Source organism: Microtus pennsylvanicus, chromosome 11, assembly GCF_037038515.1.
Source record: "Microtus pennsylvanicus isolate mMicPen1 chromosome 11, mMicPen1.hap1, whole genome shotgun sequence".
In the NCBI taxonomy this organism is placed as follows: Eukaryota; Metazoa; Chordata; class Mammalia; order Rodentia; family Cricetidae; genus Microtus; species Microtus pennsylvanicus.
Window position 1 is genome coordinate 22,057,915 of NC_134589.1, and position 17,004 is coordinate 22,074,918.

Genomic DNA, 17,004 nt, shown 5'->3' on the forward strand with positions numbered 1-17,004 from the left:
ACCTCCCTGTGTTCTGCGGCTACTGCAGAAAACACTTGTGACTGAGAGAATCCTGAGGAGGCCGGGGCTCCATTATTCCCATAATTGGGTTTCTGAGCAGCCTGCTGGGGTGCGATTAGCAAAGATTTCACTGACTTAGAGAAAACCTATCACTGAGATGTGTCTTGCATCTCTTATTTTTGGGACCTTCTGCCCACGAACATAAATGACTGGCATAGTTTCTTCCATGCCCCACCCACTCAGAGGTCCCAGCGAATGAATGCTGCTATTCTTGCCATTTGGAGAAGGAGGGGGACCCAAGGTCTGCCGCTGCCCTGACCCAGTCAGCAAGACGTGCAAACCACTGGGACTCTTTCAGCTGATGCTGGTGAGGGACAGAGGAAATCTCAGGGGATGCTATCAGGGTCTCCCTCTGGAGCCAGGTGGTGAAACACAACGTGTATTCCAGAGCCAGAGAGCACTTGTATGCTCGCTCATTATGATTTCCTCCCTTCCTCCCCCTGCAGCTTAGCTAAATTCTCCCTTGTCGTTTTCTCTGCCCTTTTCAGGAACTCACTGCGGCCCACACACATGGGAGCTCTGTTCTTCCTCCTTTTTTTTTTAATGCACATTTTGGGCTGGAGAGATGGTTCAGAGGTTAAAAGCACTGGCTGTTCTTCTAGAGGTTCTGAGTTCAATTCCCAGCCACCACATGATGGCTCACAACCATCTGTTATGAGATCTGGTGCCCTCTTCTGGCGGGCAGGGATATATGCAGACAGAACACTGTATACAGCTTTGTCTACAGAATAAGTTCTAGGACAGCACAGGCTGTGACACAGAGAAACCCTGTCCTGAGAAAGAAACCAAACCAACCAACCAACCAAACAAACAAAAAACTGAAAATAAACAAGCACACCAATCAAAATTGGAAAAAGCAGGTCAGTGGTGGCACACACCTTTAATCCCAGCACTTGGGAGGCAGAGGCAGGTGCATCTCTGAGTTGACGGCCAGCCTGGTATACAGAGCGAGTTCCAGAACAGCCAAAGAAACCCTGTCTCAAATCAATGAAACAAACAAGCAAAAACAAAACAAAACAAAAAAACCCCAAAATGTTCTTTTATTTTGAGTGTACTTTTATGTGTACATGTGTACGCCTGAGCAAATGTATGTATAGTCATGTGAATGCCTGTGCCCATGGAGATCAGAAGAGCAGAGCAGATCCCCTGCAACTGGAGTCACAAACGGTTGTGGACCACCATGTGGGTTCTGGGAACAGAACCTTGATCCTCTGCAAGAGCAAAAATTGCTCTTAACCATTGAACCATGTCTCCAGCCTGAGGTTTTTATACATTATTCTCTTTTATATTTACTTAGCCTCATGTGCCTGCAATAAACTGATGAATTTGGCAACTTCCTTTGTTACCTTGATTTTTGTCTTTGATTAGAGGATGAGGAGGCTGTTAGTGGTCAGGCATCCGGACTGGCCTGCCCTTGGGTCCTGACAGGATCCGTTCTCAGCAGCAGTCACTAAGAGCACCCCTGTGCATATTCGCTACCTTCCCTGTAAAAGGTGAGTTTTGCTCCACTCCCGTACATCTCTCTGCCTCTCTCTCTCTATCCACCTCTCTCTCTCTCCATCTCTCTTTCTGTCCCCACCTCCGCCTCTCTCCTTTGTCAGCCTCTCTCTTCCCCCTTTCTTTCTCTCCCTGCCCCCCTCTCCCCACCTGTCTTCTCTCTCCTCTCTCTCGCTCTCTCTCTGCCTCTCCCTCTCTTCTCTTCTGCTGCTCCAGTTCCCAGAGACTGATCTCCCCCTCCCATCCTCCCTTTTCTCCAATTAAAAAAAAAAAAAACCCTCCATGTGAGCTCTGTTGCATGGCGTCTTTCTCTTTCATGCTGCTTTTTAAATTGTAACAGAGTCCTTGTTGGGCAAGTAGGCGCTACCATTGAGAGACACCTCAGTCCTTCACGTGATTTTCTTCTTCTTTTTATTTTTATTATTATTTATTTATTTATTTTTTGCGGTAAAGTCTCTTGTAGTCCAGGCTGCAGGCTGTTCCTTAACTTGCTATGCAGCCAAGGATGACCTTAAAGTTTTGGTACTCCTGCCTCTGTCTCTTCCAAGCACTGGCATTACACATGTGCTACCCAGCCAGGTTTTTGCCGTGGTGAGGCTTGAGTCCAGGATTTCACCCATGCCAGTTCCCTACCACCTACCAACTGAACTACAACTAAGCGCCCTACAGAGTTGCAGCCCCAACCCCAGCCCTTATGTGATTTGCTTTACAAAACTTGCCCACAAGAAAAGTTAGTTATGGCCGGGCAGTGACGGCACACGCCTTTAGTCCCAGCACTGGGGAGGCAGAGGCAGGTGGATCTCTGTGAGTTTGAGACCAGCCTGGTCTACAAGAGCTAGTTCCAGGACAGGCTCCAAAGCTACAGAGAAACCCTGTCTCGAAAAACAACAAGGGCTGGAGAGATGGCTCAGCAGTTAAGAGCACTGGCTGCTCTTCCAGAGGTCCTGAGTTCAATTCCCAGCAACCACATGGTGGCTCACAACCATCTGTAATGAGATCTGGTGCCCTCTTCTGACCCATAGGGATACATGCAGGCAGAATATTGTATATATAATATAAATAAATCTTTTTTAAAAAACAAAAAACAAAAAAAAGAAAGAAAGAAGAAGAAAAAAAGAAAAGTTAGTTATACAAGATTAGTGGTGTCAGCTGGTGGAGCAATAACAGCTGTTAAGAAAGCTGAGGTTGAAGGAAGGATCTAGAACGCAAGTTCATTCAAGGCAAGGAAGCTCAAAATACAATAGCCAGGCAGGCTGGAGACATGGCTCAGCAGGTGAAGGTGCCTGTCATGCAAGCTAGACACCCTGAGTTCCCTTCCTGGGACCCACAGTAGAAGGAGAGAAGCTGGTATGAGACTCCTGGGAAAAGACCACAGACTCAGCCTGGATCACAATTAGTTAAATTTATTAAAACTGAGCCAGACTTGAGGCTGCTGTGTAAAGTGGAGGGAAAGATTTTAAAAACCACAAGAAGACGTTGAGTCTGCACAGGCAAGCTGGGAGCTGTTGGGCTCTGCCGAGATTAGACAGTCAAGACAATATCAGCAGATCAGCATAGTCCTTGAATCTCTGCATAAGAAGGTTCCCGAAGCCAAACAAGCAGTCAGTCATATCATAACAGATAGATGGTCATGGCTGTGCATTTTCAGGTGGGGAATCAATGATCTTTCAGAAATTTGAGCCAGAATCAAACAGTGATTAGGTACCAACATGGATGCTTAGCATAAAATGGAGTCTCTATCCCTTTCTCTCTTTCTTTCTTTTTGGTTTTCCGAGACAGGGTTTCTCTGTAGCTTTGGAGCCTGTCCTGGAACGAGTTCTTGTAGACCAGGCTGGCCTCGAACTCACAGAGATTAACCTATCTCTGCCTCTTGAGTGCCGGGATTAAAGGCGTGCACCAGCACTGCCCAACCAAAATGGAGTTTCTTTGGACATCACAAAGCAGCTGTACAAAGGTCTCCTCTGATCGCCACTCGCATGCCGTGACACACAAGCCCATTCATGCTACACACACCCCATCTAGTTACACTACTACTAATAAATAATAGAAAACAAAACGCAGCAGCAGACACCATCAACCAAAACAACTTGCTATGACAGCTAGTTTTGTTTAGTGTTATATTCACCTTAAAAAATATTTTTGGGCCGGGCAGTGGTGGCAAATGTCTTTAATCCCAGCACTCGAGAGGCAGAGGTAGGCGGATCTCTGGGATCTCTGTGGGTTCGAGGCCAGCCTGGTCTACATAGAAGTTTGGGATAGCCAGGGCTGCACTGGGATCCCGAACACTCAGTGTAGTCATTAACGGACCGATAAAGCCTTTCTCTCGGCTTAAACGCATGTCCAATCAGTCTTCTCTGGTGAACACCCCACAATATAGATCAGCTAGGGTTAAATAGTGAGACCCTGTATCGATTTTTTTTTCCAGTGAGGGAAAGGGCTGTGGCTATGGCTCAGCAGTTAAGAGCATTGGCTGCTCTTGCAGAAGATCCAGGTTCTGTCCCCAGCACCCACATGGATGCTCACAAAACTCTGCAGCTCCAGAGTTTTTCTTTTGCATGCTCCCCTTTTCTGATTGTTTTGGGCACCAGGGATACATGTGGTTCACATACAGGTTCACACGCAGGTGAAAACCCCCCCCCATAAAATAAATAAATAAATTCTTAAAAGTATTTCAGGTTGGAGGGATATCGTAGCAGTTAGAGCATGGGCTGCTCTTCAGAGGTCCTGAGTTCTGTCCCCAGCACCCTTGCCCGGCTATGCACAACTGCATATAATTCGAGTTCCAGGGGCTCCTACTTCCCCTCTGGCCTCTGAGGGCACCCACACACATGTTCACATCCTCCCACACACATGTACATAACACACCCCCAAACACATGTAAACATAATTAAAACATGAAATAACATGACTGAGCATGGTAGCACATACCTTTAGTCCCAGCACTCAGAGGCAGAGAGGCAGAGGCACGCAGATCTCTGTGAGTTCAAGGCCAGCCTGGTCTATATATCAAGTTCCAGGCTAGCAAGGACAACATAGTGACACCACCATCTCCAAAACAGAACAAAACAAAGCATACCCTTTTTTTCTTTCGAGACAGGGTTTCCCTGTGTAACAGCCATGCCTGTCCTAGAACTCACTCTGTAGAACAAGCTGGCCTTGAACTCACAAGAGTTCAATCCCTAGCTCTGAAAATCAGAAAAAGTAAAAAAAACAAAAAAAACCAAAAAACAAAACAAAAACCAAAACCAAAACCCCTCTGAAGTCTCAGATTCTTTTACTAAACTAAACGAAAACCAATAAATAAATAAATAAACAAACTAAACGAAACAATGTCGTTATGGTTTGACTAGGGCAGTAGCCCCTCACCTATTGTGGACTTGTTCGCAGTGCGTGGGCTTTTGGGAAATGATAGGGGTCCTGAGGGCTCTGACTTCATAATCATGACAGAATTTGCCAGCATTATTGGGAGGTAGTGGGAAAGTTACAAGGTTGGACCTGGGTAGAGGAGTAGGCAATGGAGCCTGTTATATTCCCCTCCCTCCCTGTCTCTTGTCTGTCTATCCTGTTCTCCCACCCCCATTCCTGGATGCTCCGAGGCTAACAGGGCTTATTCTTCTTTTCTTTTCTTTTTTCTTCTTTCTTTTCTTTTCTTTTCTTTTTTTTTTTTGAGACAGGGTTTCTCTGTAGCTTTGGAGCCTGTCATGGAACTAGCTCTTGTAGACCAGGCTGGCCTCGAACTCACAGAGATCTGCCTGCCTCTGCCTCCTGAGTGCTGGGATTAAAGGCGTGCGCCACCACCGTCCAGCTGAGACCCTGTCTCAAAGCAAAAACAAAAAAGCAAAACCTGAGGGCCTGGAGAGCTCAGGGTGGCTCAGTGGTTATGAACACAAACGGCTCTTTGAAGGACCTGAGTTTCATTCCTGGCACCAATGCCAGGTGACACGTAGCCACCTGTGACTCCAGTTCCAGCACGATTCCAGGTCTCTGGCGCCCTTGTGTGCCTGCACTCATGCGCACATACCTGCACATAGACACGGAACAAAAAAAAATAAAATACCACCCCTAAACTGAAAAAGAAATCTAATTGTTTCTCTCAGATTTTTTAAAAGATTTACTTATTGCTGGGCGGTGGTGGCGCACGCCTTTAATCCCAGCACTCGGGAGGCAGAGGTAGGCGGATCTCTGTGAGTTCGAGACCAGCCTGGTCTACAGAGCTAGTTCCAGGACAGGCTCCAAAGCCACAGAGAAACCCTGTCTCGAAAAACAAAAACAAAAACAAAAAAGATTTACTTATTTGTTTGTTATGTATATAACATCCTACCTCCATGTATGCCCGCAGGCCAGAAGAGGGCGCCAGATCTCATTACAGATGGCTGTGAACCACCATGTGGTTGCTGGGAATTGAACTCAGGACCTCTTAATTAAAAGCCAGTGCTCTTAATCTCTGAGCCATTTCTCCAGCCCTCTCTCTCAGATATTTTCAACAGTGACAAAAATCGTGACTAACAGAAAGATGTGGCATATATATTTATGTATTTACCTATACTTATTTTGTGAGACAGTATGTCTTTATGTTATCGTGGCTGCCCTGGAACTCACTATATAGACCAGGCTGGCCTCAAACTCACAGAGATCTGCCTGCTTTGCCTCCTGAGTGCAGGGATTAAAGGTGTGTGCCACCACTGCCTGGCAAGGTGTTTTTTTCTGCAATTATATCCATCTCTGTGAGGAAGCCAGATCCCCTAGAACTGGAGTTACAGACCGTTGTGAGCCTCCATGTGGGTGCTGGGAACTGAACCTGGGTTCTTCTGGAAGAGCAGCCAGTGCTCTCACCACTAGACCATCTTCAGCCCTTACTTATTTTTATTTTATGTTCACTGTTGTTTTGCTTATCTGTCTGTCTGTGTGAGGGTGTCAGATGCCCTGGAACTGGAGTTACAGGCAATTGTGAACTGCCATGTGGGTGCTGAGAATTGAACCCAGGTCTTCTGGAAGAACAGCCAATGCTCTTAACATCTAAGCCATTTCTCTAATCCCAGCTCTTGATATCTATATATCTCTATCTATATATCTCTATCTATCTATCTATCTATCTATCTATCTATCTATCTATCTATCTATCTATCTATCTATCTATCTATCTATCTATCTGAGACAGGGTTTCTCTGTGTGACAGCTCTGACTATCCTGGAACTCACTCTGTAAACCAGTTTGGACTCAAACTCACAGAGATCCGCCTGCCTCTCTCTCTTGAGTCCTGGGATTAAAGTCATCTGACACTACTGGCTGATCGGTCTCAATATTTTAAGCTTTGCTTTCTTTCCTTATCCTGAGGTAGGAGAATTGAGGCCAACCTGGGCAACATAGTGAATTTTTTTTTCAGTTTTTTCCCCCAGGATATTTATTGAGCTCTACATTTTTTTCTGCTCTCCTCCCTGCCTCTCCCCTCCCCTTCAACCCTCTTTCAAGGTCCCCATGCTCCCAATTTGCTCAGATCTTGTCTTTTCCTACTACCCATGTAGATTAGATCTATGTATATCTTTTTTAGGATCCTCATTGTTGTCTAGGTTCTCTGGGATTGTGATTTGTAGGCTGGTTTTCCTTGCTTTATGTTTAAAAACCACCTATGAGTGAGTACATGTGGTAATTGTCTTTCTGGTTCTGGGTTACCTCAGTCAACATGATGTTTTCTAGCTCCATCCATTTGCCTGCAAAATTCAAGATGTTGTTATTTTTTTCTGCTGTGTAGTACTCCATTGTGTAAATGTACCACATTTTCCTTATCCATTCTTCGGTCAAGGGGCATTTAGATTGTTTCCAGGTTCTGGCTATGACAAACAATGCTGCTATGAACATAGTTGAGCACATGTCCTTGTGGCACGATTGAGCATCCTTTAGATATATACCCAAAAGTGGTATTACTGGGTGTTGAGGAAGGTTGTTTCCTAATTTTCTGAGAAATCACCACACTGACATCCAAAGGGGTTGTATCAGCTTGCATTCCCACCAGCAATGCAGGAGTGTTCTCTTTTCCCCACAACCTCTCCAGCATAATTTGTCATCAGTGTTTGATTTTGGCCATTCCTACAGGTGTAAGATGGAATCTCAGAGTTGTTTTGATTTGCATTTCTCTGATGACTAAGGATGTTGAGCATTTCCTAAAGTATCTTTCAGCCATTTTAGATTCCTCTGTTAAGAGTTTTCTGTTTAGGTCTGTACTCCATTTTTTTTATTAGATCATTTGTTCTTTTGATGACCAATTTCTTGAGTTCTTTGTATATTTTGGAGACCAGACCTCTGTCTGATGTAGGGGTTGGTGAAGATCTTTTCCCATTCTGTAGGCTGTCGTTTTGTCTTGTTGACCATGTCCTTTGCTTTACAGAAGCTTTTCAGTTTCAGGAAGTCCCATTTATTAATTGTTTCTCTAAATGTCTGTGCTACTGGGGTTATATTTAGGAAGTGGTTTCCTGTGCCAATGTGTTCAAGTGTACTTCCCACTTTCTCTTCTATAAGGTTCAGTGTGGCTGGCTTTATGTTGAGGTCTTTGACCTACTTGGACTTGAGTTTTGTGCATGGTGATAGATATGGATCTATTTTCATTTTTCTACATGTTGATATCCAGTTATGCCAGCACCACTTGTTAAATATGCTTTCTTTTTTCCATTTGATATTTTTTGCTTCTTTGTCAAAAATCAGTTGTTCGAAGGTGTGTGGATTAATATCCGGGTCTTCGATTTGGTTTCATTGGTCCTCTTGTCTGTTTTTATGCCAGTACCAGGCTGTTTTCAGTACTGTAGCTCTGTAGTAGAGTTTGAAGTCAGGGATTGTGATGCCTCCAGAAGTTCTTTTATTGTACAGGATTGTTTTGGCTATCCTGGCTTTTTTGCTTTTCCATATGAGTACCGTTCTTTCGATGTCTGTGAAGAATTTTGCTGGGATTTTGATGGGCATTGCATTGAATCTGTACAGCCAGATCTTACGGAGGAATTTTCTTTTCTTTCTTTTTTTTTTTTTTGGTTTTTCAAGACAGGGTTTCTCTGTGGTTTTGGAGCCTGTCCTGGAACTAGCTCTTGTAGACCAGGCTGGTCTCGAACTCACAGAGATCCGCCTGCCTCTGCCTCCCGAGCGGAGGAATTTTCTTAATTGAGGTTCCCTCCTCTCATATGATGTTAGCTTATGTCCAGTTGACATAAAACAAGATGGCACTGTCGTTCTCAGTTGCATAGAAAGAACCAGGCCAGAGGCTGGAGAGACGACTCAACGGTTTATAGGCTAGGCTTACATGGAAATACACAAAAAAGACCTAGGCCAGCCTGAACAGCAGTAACTAGTGGTAGATTCTAGAGGCGGGGGCCACATTAGTCACACAGCCCGCTGGAAAGCTGCAATTGGTACATGGAGTCACCTGACACAGGGTCAACCTTGAAATTGCCTGCTCTGCTGGCACTCCCCCCAGCATTCCAGAGGTCTCCTCTCTGCCCCCCCACTCCAGCCTCGCTTCCCTGCTGCCATGGCAGCAACTACTAACTTTGTGCTTCATCTCAGTTCTGCCTGTGTTGCATTCCCAAGTCTCTCTCCAGAGGTGATGTCAGAACCCTAGCTTCCCAGTGAGTGTCTGTGGCCCCAGGTTTTGCCTTGAAACTGGCTACCTAGTTAAGTTCTCTCACCTGTGAAAAATGGTGGTAAAATCCCACAGGGCTGGAAGACAGGAGAGTGTTTCTTTTTCTTTTCTTTTCTTTCTTTCTTTCTTTCTTTCTTTCTTTCTTTCTTTCTTCTTTTCTTTTTTTTTCTTTTTTGGATTTTTGAGACAGGGTTTCTCCGTAGCTTTTGGTTCCTGTCGTGGAACTAGCTCTTATAGACCAGGCTGGGCTCGAACTCACAGAGATCTGCCTGCCTCTGCCTCCCGAGTGCTGGGATTAAAGGAGAGTGTTTCTTAAAAACAAATGAACAAACAAACAGACAACAAAAAACTAGAACCAGCTATCATATGATCAACAATCCTGCTTCTGGACAAATACTAAAGATAATTGGGACATCAACCCAGCCACAAAACCTTCCACCTACAGTTAGTCCTGCCTACAGAGCATTCTAGAATGGGAGTCTAGAAGAATTGTCCTCAAAGAGGTCAGAGAGACTTCATCCAGCAACTGATGGGAGCAGCTGCACGGCCCCACAGCCAAACACTAGGCAGAGATTGGGGAGTCCTGGGGAGGATGGAGAGGAAAAACAGGAGGAACCAGAGGGGACAGGGACACCAGGAGAGCATAGCCTACGGAATCAATTGACAGGGACTCATGGGAGCTCACAGATATCAGGGAGCTATAGGGGTCTGACCTAGGTAGGTCCCATTTGTTCCGCTTGAGGTCTTGTCTGTTACAGAAGATGGCTTGTTCAGGCTGTGTGTCCCCTGGTACTAGAAGTCTTTGGTAGGGTTACTCTCACAGACTCCCTGGAGTGTCTATAACAAGCTTTCTTGTTGGGCTATCTTTGGATCACCAGCCCCTAAATTCTGACATGGAGACTTACTATTAAGTATGAAAGCTTGGCATTTGTCTTAGGTTTGCTTCCAATTTGGTGTGGGGATCCTTCTGTCTATGTGTTACTTTTTTTTTTTTTTTTTGGTTTTTCGAGACAGGGTTTCTCTGTGGCTTTGGAGCCTGTCCTGGAACTAGCTCTGTAGACCAGGCTGGTCTCGAACTCACAGAGATCCGCCTGCCTCTGCCTCCCGAGTGCTGGGATTAAAGGCGTGCGCCACCACCGCCCGGCTATGTGTTACTTTTATTGGTTAATGAATAAAGAAACTGCTTTGAGCCTATAGCAGGGCAGAACTTAGCTAGGCAGGGAAAACTAAGCTGAATGCTGGGAAGAAGAAGGGCGGAGTCAGAGAGAAGCCATGGAGCCGCCGCCAGAGTCAGACATGCCGAAACTTTGCTGGTAAGCTACTGCCATGTGGTGATACACAGATTAATAGAAATGGGTTAAATTAATATGTAAGAGTTAGCCAATAAGAAGCTATAGCTAATGGGCCAAGCAGTGATTTAATTAATACAGTTTCTGTGTTATTATTTCAGTTCTGGGCAGCTGGGAACTAGTGGCTCTCTCCTCCTAACCAATTAACTCATAAATTAACCCATATTTTTAAATCTATGTTCCCATGTGACTCGCTATCTCATTTCCATACCACACATCCTGCTTCCCCTGGGTCTCACTGGTGAATCCACCTTTCTTCTTCCCAGAGTCCTCTTTGTTCAGAAGTCCCGCCTATTCTTTCCTGCCTAGCCCTTGGCCATTCAGCTCTTCGTTAAACCAATCACAGCAACACAGTGTAAAGAAATATTCTGCAACATTTCCCCCTTTTTGCCTAAATAAAAAGGAAAGATTTTTAGCTCTACCATACTAAAATTATATACAATAAGAACAATTATCAAGTAAGAATTATATTCACAATGTCTAATCCATTTGTATTAGGTATATCCAGAGAAAATATTCCATTATCTATCCTAACATGATGAGTCCAAAGTTTTATACCTAAACCATTTCTATCAAAACTTGTATTACCATCCTAAAAATATCTTTTTAGACCTTAAAACATCTTCTTAGAAAAACAACTTAAGCCTTTATGTTTCTCAACCTTATAAATCTTACATCTCTTATGTAAAAATTTTATTTTATTTATTTATTTTTGTTTTTCGAGACAGGGTTTCTGTGTGGTTTTGGAGCCTGTCCTGGAACTAGCTCTAAAATTTTGTAACAAAGAAAACTATAAAACCATAACTATCTATTCCTCAACCCCATCAGAGACTTGAGAAGTATATAGTATTACCTGAGTAAACAGGAATTGCAGAGCTAGCAATTCCCAAAACTATAAAAATGACAGAAACAGCTGGTTTTCTGCAATTCACCCAAAGTTCCTCTTCAGTGTTGGCACAGCCGTCTTCAGTCTACAGGCCTAGAATCCCTGGCAGAATATTTTCTGTGAAGCAGGGATTTTGAAGGACTTTCCTAGCTTGTCTTGGTAAAATTTGGCAGTCACTTTCTTTGGCGTTCTGCTTGCTCAATTTGGACAGTATTCTGTCAGCAGCTGAGGCAAGGACAAGCTTTCCCAGTGGCTATCTTTGCCACAAAGAAGGCAAACTCCGTATGTAGGTTCTGTGGATGCCCATCACCCTTCTTTGAAGATAATTGGTACTGCCAGGAGCAGATGTGTCTCACTGTTATGAAAAGCCTTATATTATTAAAATATCTTAAATGCCATAATCTGTAGCTCTTTGAAGTGTTTGAAGAACACCTGTCTATCTAAAATATATCTCTGTTTGACCTTGAATATACAACTACATAACTACAAGTTTGATTGTTATAGATGACTAACTACTCACCTACATTTCTTAATTATCCTAAACAGTTTACAATAATAGCTTTTAAGGATTAAAACTATACATTGCATTTTTAAATGAACTGCATAGATACAATACCTTGAATGAGAGTAGAAACATATATTCAGAATGTTTTTTTTTTAAGAGATAGGGTTTCTCTGTGTAACAGTCCTAGCTGCCCTGGAACTAGCTCTTGTAGACCAGGCTGGCCTCAAACTCCCAGAGATCCACCTGCCTCTGCCTCCTGAGTGCTGGGATTAAAGGTGTGCGCCACCACTACCTGGCAATAAAAATAACCTGAAATTTGTATCAATACGTGAAAACCCATACCAATGTAAAATATTTGAGATTAATAATTTAAAAGTAGATTCAAAAGCTACCTTTTTATCCTATCATTTCTATATTGTCCCACCCCCCCTTTTTTTTAGTTTTTTTGAAACAGGGTTTCTCTGTAGCTTTGGAGCCTGTCCTGGAACTAGCTCTTGTAGATCAGGCTGGGCTCGAACTCACGGAGATCCGCCTGCCTCTGCCTCCCGAGTGCTGGGATTAAAGGTGTGTGCCACCACTGCCAGAAAAAGATCCTGAATCTAATCTCCGTTGCTTATTTTCCTCCCTGACCATGACCAATAACAACTTGTAACCAACCTCCCTGAATGGATGATAAACATCCATAATACATCGAATGACCAAAAACCACTCTCTCCACCTTTTGGGAATGTGAGCATCAGGCTCTCTCTACTATTTCCTGTTGTCTGGGAGCAATGGCATTTAAGGGGACCTTGAAAAAACTGGGATAATGATCAAGTCCTGGGTGAGACAGCTGTATTATGTTTTGTTTAGTTTTTGTGTGTTGGAAAATGTGGAGCTTATATGAAGTCTTGGTTGGATAGTCTGTGAGGTTTGACCAGCTCAGCTAGCAACTTTGAAGTTCTTCTGAATGCAGAATTTTGAGGAAACCTCCAAAAAGGCATTCTGAGAGGTTGGATCATCTGGGGTACTTGTCTTTATTGGTGACTGGTCCTTTTGTTCAGAAAACACACAAGCTTTTAAAGGTAGTGTATATATATATGTGTGTGTGTGTGTGTGTGTGTGTATGTATGTATGTATGTATATCTGCATTAACACAAGTATGGAATGTGTGGTGTGCATAACTCAGCTAATGATGATTTTCTGTTGTGTTTGATCAGATAAAAGACATCTGTCAACTTGTTTCCAGCTAGGTCTTATAACTTCATTAACCCACATTTTTTAATCTATGTTCTGCCATGTGGCTGGTTACCTCATCTCCACACTGGGTATCCTGCCTCCCCAGAGTCCTCTTTGCCCAGAAGTCCCACCCATTCTCTCCTGCCCAGCTATTGGCTGTTCAGCTCTTCATTACCCCAACCACAGCAATGCATCTTCTCGGAGTGTCAACAATTATTCCAGTTTCCACTGCACTGGGTTTCCACCTTGACCCCAAATACCCCTCATTTCCAATCATTTCTTCCAGTATTTTCTGCCCCCACTTGATTCCTCCCGTTCCCAACCCCACTTGCCCCTGCCTTTCTTATTTCTGGTTGCCCCAAAGACCTCTTCTCAGGTACCTTCTGCTAGGAGTGCAAATCCCAAGTCCCTGTCTCCCTGCCGCTTGCAGGTTCCTGGTCAGTGGCTGGTACTACCATCACGCTTCTCCTCCTGCCCCCGCATCAGCTGGGCGGCGCTGAAACAATGGCGACTTATCTTGCCACCCCCTCCTGTCTCTGGTCACACGTTCTGTGCCAAAACTCAAGGGCTCACACTTTGTAATTTTTTTTTTCTTTTTCTCGAGACAGGGCTTCTCTGTGTAGCCCTGACTGTCCTGGAATTCGCTCTGTAGATCAGGCTGACATCTAACTCACAGAGATCAGCCTGCCTCTGCCTCCTGAGAGCAGGGATTGAAGGCGTGCACCCCCATTGCCTGGCCTTACTTTGTATCCTTAAGTGAATTTTCCTTGTGACCTGGATTTGGTATCTCCTGAATTACCATGGTCTTTCATTCTGGAGACAACCTAACTCCAAGCTGAGTCTGGAGGTCGCCCTTATGCGTTTTCCTTTCTGTATCCTTTGGAGCCCCTAACGTGATTATTTCCCTCAACCCAAGACATTTTTGAATTTCAGGGCCTAAGTAGTCATAAAACAGATGCACTTCCAATGGTGGCCACACGATGGCAGCACAGACCAGGTTTGGAGACTGGGCACCTGTAGCCTAGGCCTAACGCTCAGGGACAGCTAAGACTCCAGAGGAGGATGTCGCAATCTCTAAGGCTGGGGGACTTTAGAGCTTGGGTAGGGACATCAAGTGTGGGGTTCTGTGTCCGTGGAAGGAATAGGAAAGGGTCCATCGTGGAGTTGAGACAAACATCAAGGAATATTGGTGGTATTGTGTTTCTCTGCTTCCTGTTTTTCCAAGAGCAAGACACGGTAGGTAAGGCTGATGATTCCAGGCCCACACACATTTTTTTTTTGTCTTTCTAGAATTCTGTCACTGAGCCTGGCACAGGAGGATGCCCGAATCTCAGGCGGCCCTGCTCCTGTCTAAGGTCCTTTCCATTCGTTTTTCTCATTAGTGAAAACGACCCAGCGCAGCAATTCTTGCTCAGTGAGTAAGGACTCTTGGCATCAAACTTGTGGACCTGAGTTCCATGCTGCCGATCAGCACGATGGAAGAGGATAAATGACACCTGCAAGGTGCCCTCTGATCCCCACAAAGCAACACACACACACACACACACACACACACACACACGCACGCACCCACCCACAGGTGCACGCCACCCACCCACGCACAAACACTACAGTTAAAATGTATGAAAACTTCTTGCTGTGTGGCCTTGGACAAGTTCCTTGTGCCTCCGGGGACAGCCGCCCACCTGTGTGGGGAGGGGTCACTCTGGATGACGGATGTCCGGCATCCCTCACGTGACAAGCGGCCCTGCAGCTGCTGGCATCTCACAGCTGTTCTTCCCGAGGTCTCGACTGCTCCAGGCAGGTGGAGGCCCAGGTGGGGTGCGAACTGAAGACATAGGAACCTCCTACGGGAGTTTGGGAGGCAGTCGTGCCACGCAGCCAGCAGGGGTCGCTGTACTCTCTGGACCTGGCACTGGGTTCTCCAGTGGGGTTGGTTGTCTTAGCCCAAGTGGGTCTCCACAGGTTCTCTGGGATGGAGCAAGTGGCATCTGTGGGTGCTGACACAGTTTGCAACTGAGGACCTGGGTGGCAATTTTGGGTGGGTTTCCCTGCACTCATTTATTCACACACTCATTCTTTCATGCTCTCAACTGGTGTTGAAGCATCTTCCACGTGCCTCGCACTCCACTGGGAACAAAAGGTGAGCAGGTGCGCGTCCTGAGAACCACGGTTGTAGGTCCAGGTGGCAGGGATTAATTAGCCAGGGCTCTGAGGGAGTTCAGGGAGGGCACAAGGTAAACTGACAGCAGGAAGGCAGGGGACTGGGGCACTGGGGCTGCATGGGAGCTGAAGTTAACAAGCGCTTCCTAGGACCGTTCTCCTCAGGCGCCCGTCTGGGGCATGTGGAAACTGCTCCGAATCCGGGGCTAGCCTACTGCATATGCAGTGTGAGTGTGTGAGTGTGTAAAGGGGCTGGGCACACGCCAGATCTGGAATGAGCAGGGCCCTAGGTGCTCAGCTCCAGGGCCAGAAGGCATCGTGCCCCTTTTGTAAAGGCCTCCGGGCTGTGTCTGGAAGGAGGGGACATCACTGTTCCTCCCAGCAGAGACTGGACAAGGTGGTGGGAACTAAAGGCATGTGCCAGAGTCCGGGTGAGGGCGGAGGAAAGGGGGCTGCTGGGGGAGAGAGAACTGGGGGGAGGCAGAGAGCGGAGGAAAGGGGCTGCTGGGGGAGAGAGAACTGGTGGGGGGCAGAGAGCAGAGGAAAGGGGCTGCTGGGGGAGAGAGAACTGGGGGGAGGCAGAGAGCAGAGGAAAGGGGGCTGCTGGGGGGGAGAGAACTGGTGGGGGGCAGAGAGCGGAGGAAAGGGGGCTGCTGGGGGAGAGAGAACTGGTGGGGGGCAGAGAGCGGAGGAAAGGGGGCTGCTGGGGGAGAGAGAACTGGTGGGGGGCAGAGAACAGAGGAAAGGGGCTGCTGGGGGAGAGAGAACTGGTGGGGGGGGCAGCAGAGCCATGGCAAAGGTTGCTGGGCGCCTCTGAGCCTCAGCTGAGTCGGGAAGTCGAGGCAGTGGGGAGGATAAAATGAGGACCACTTTGTTTCCATTATGAAGAGCAAGCTCCCTGGTGCGGGGGGGCTGGAAAGGGGGCTGGCAGGGGATGGATGGCCATCTTTTATGTCCTGGGCAGATCAGAGAGCGGGAGTTGAGGGCACTGTATCCAATGAGACCGCTTCAGGCCACATACCAGATTTCTTTCTCTTATAGATGAGGAAACTGAGGGAAGGGGGGGCATGTTTTCAGACTGAATTTTCAGTTATTAGTGACACATTTTATTTTATTTTTTAAATTTATTTATTTATTGAGGATTTCTGCCTCCTCCCCACCACCGCCTCCCATTTCCCTCCCCCTTCCCCGATCAAGTCACCCTCCCTCATCTGCTCGAAGAGCAATCAGGGTTCCCTGACTTGTGGGAAGCCCAAGGACCGCCCACCTCTATCCAGGTCTCGTAAGGTGAGCATCCAAACTGCGTAGGCTCCCCCAAAGCCAGTACGTGCAGTAGGATCAAAAACCCACTGCGATTGTTCTTGAGTTCCCAGTGTGACACATTTTTAAAGGCAGGACATGGCCAGGCGGTGGTGGTACACACCTTTAATCCTAGCACCCGGGAGGCAGAGACAGGCGGACCTCTGTGAGGTCCAGGCCGGCCTGGTCTACAGAGCTAGTTCCAGGACAGCTAGGGCTGTTACGCAGAGAAACCCTGTCTCAAAAAACAAAAACAACCCCCTCCCCGAACAAACAAACAAGAATGTAGGCCATGGGCTCCTAGGAGCTTGTCAGGAAAATGTCCACCAATATCGGCATCTACTGGCGCTAGTGCTGAGTACTTCCCACGCGGTCCTCTCATGAACACCGCTGAAGACCGCAGACC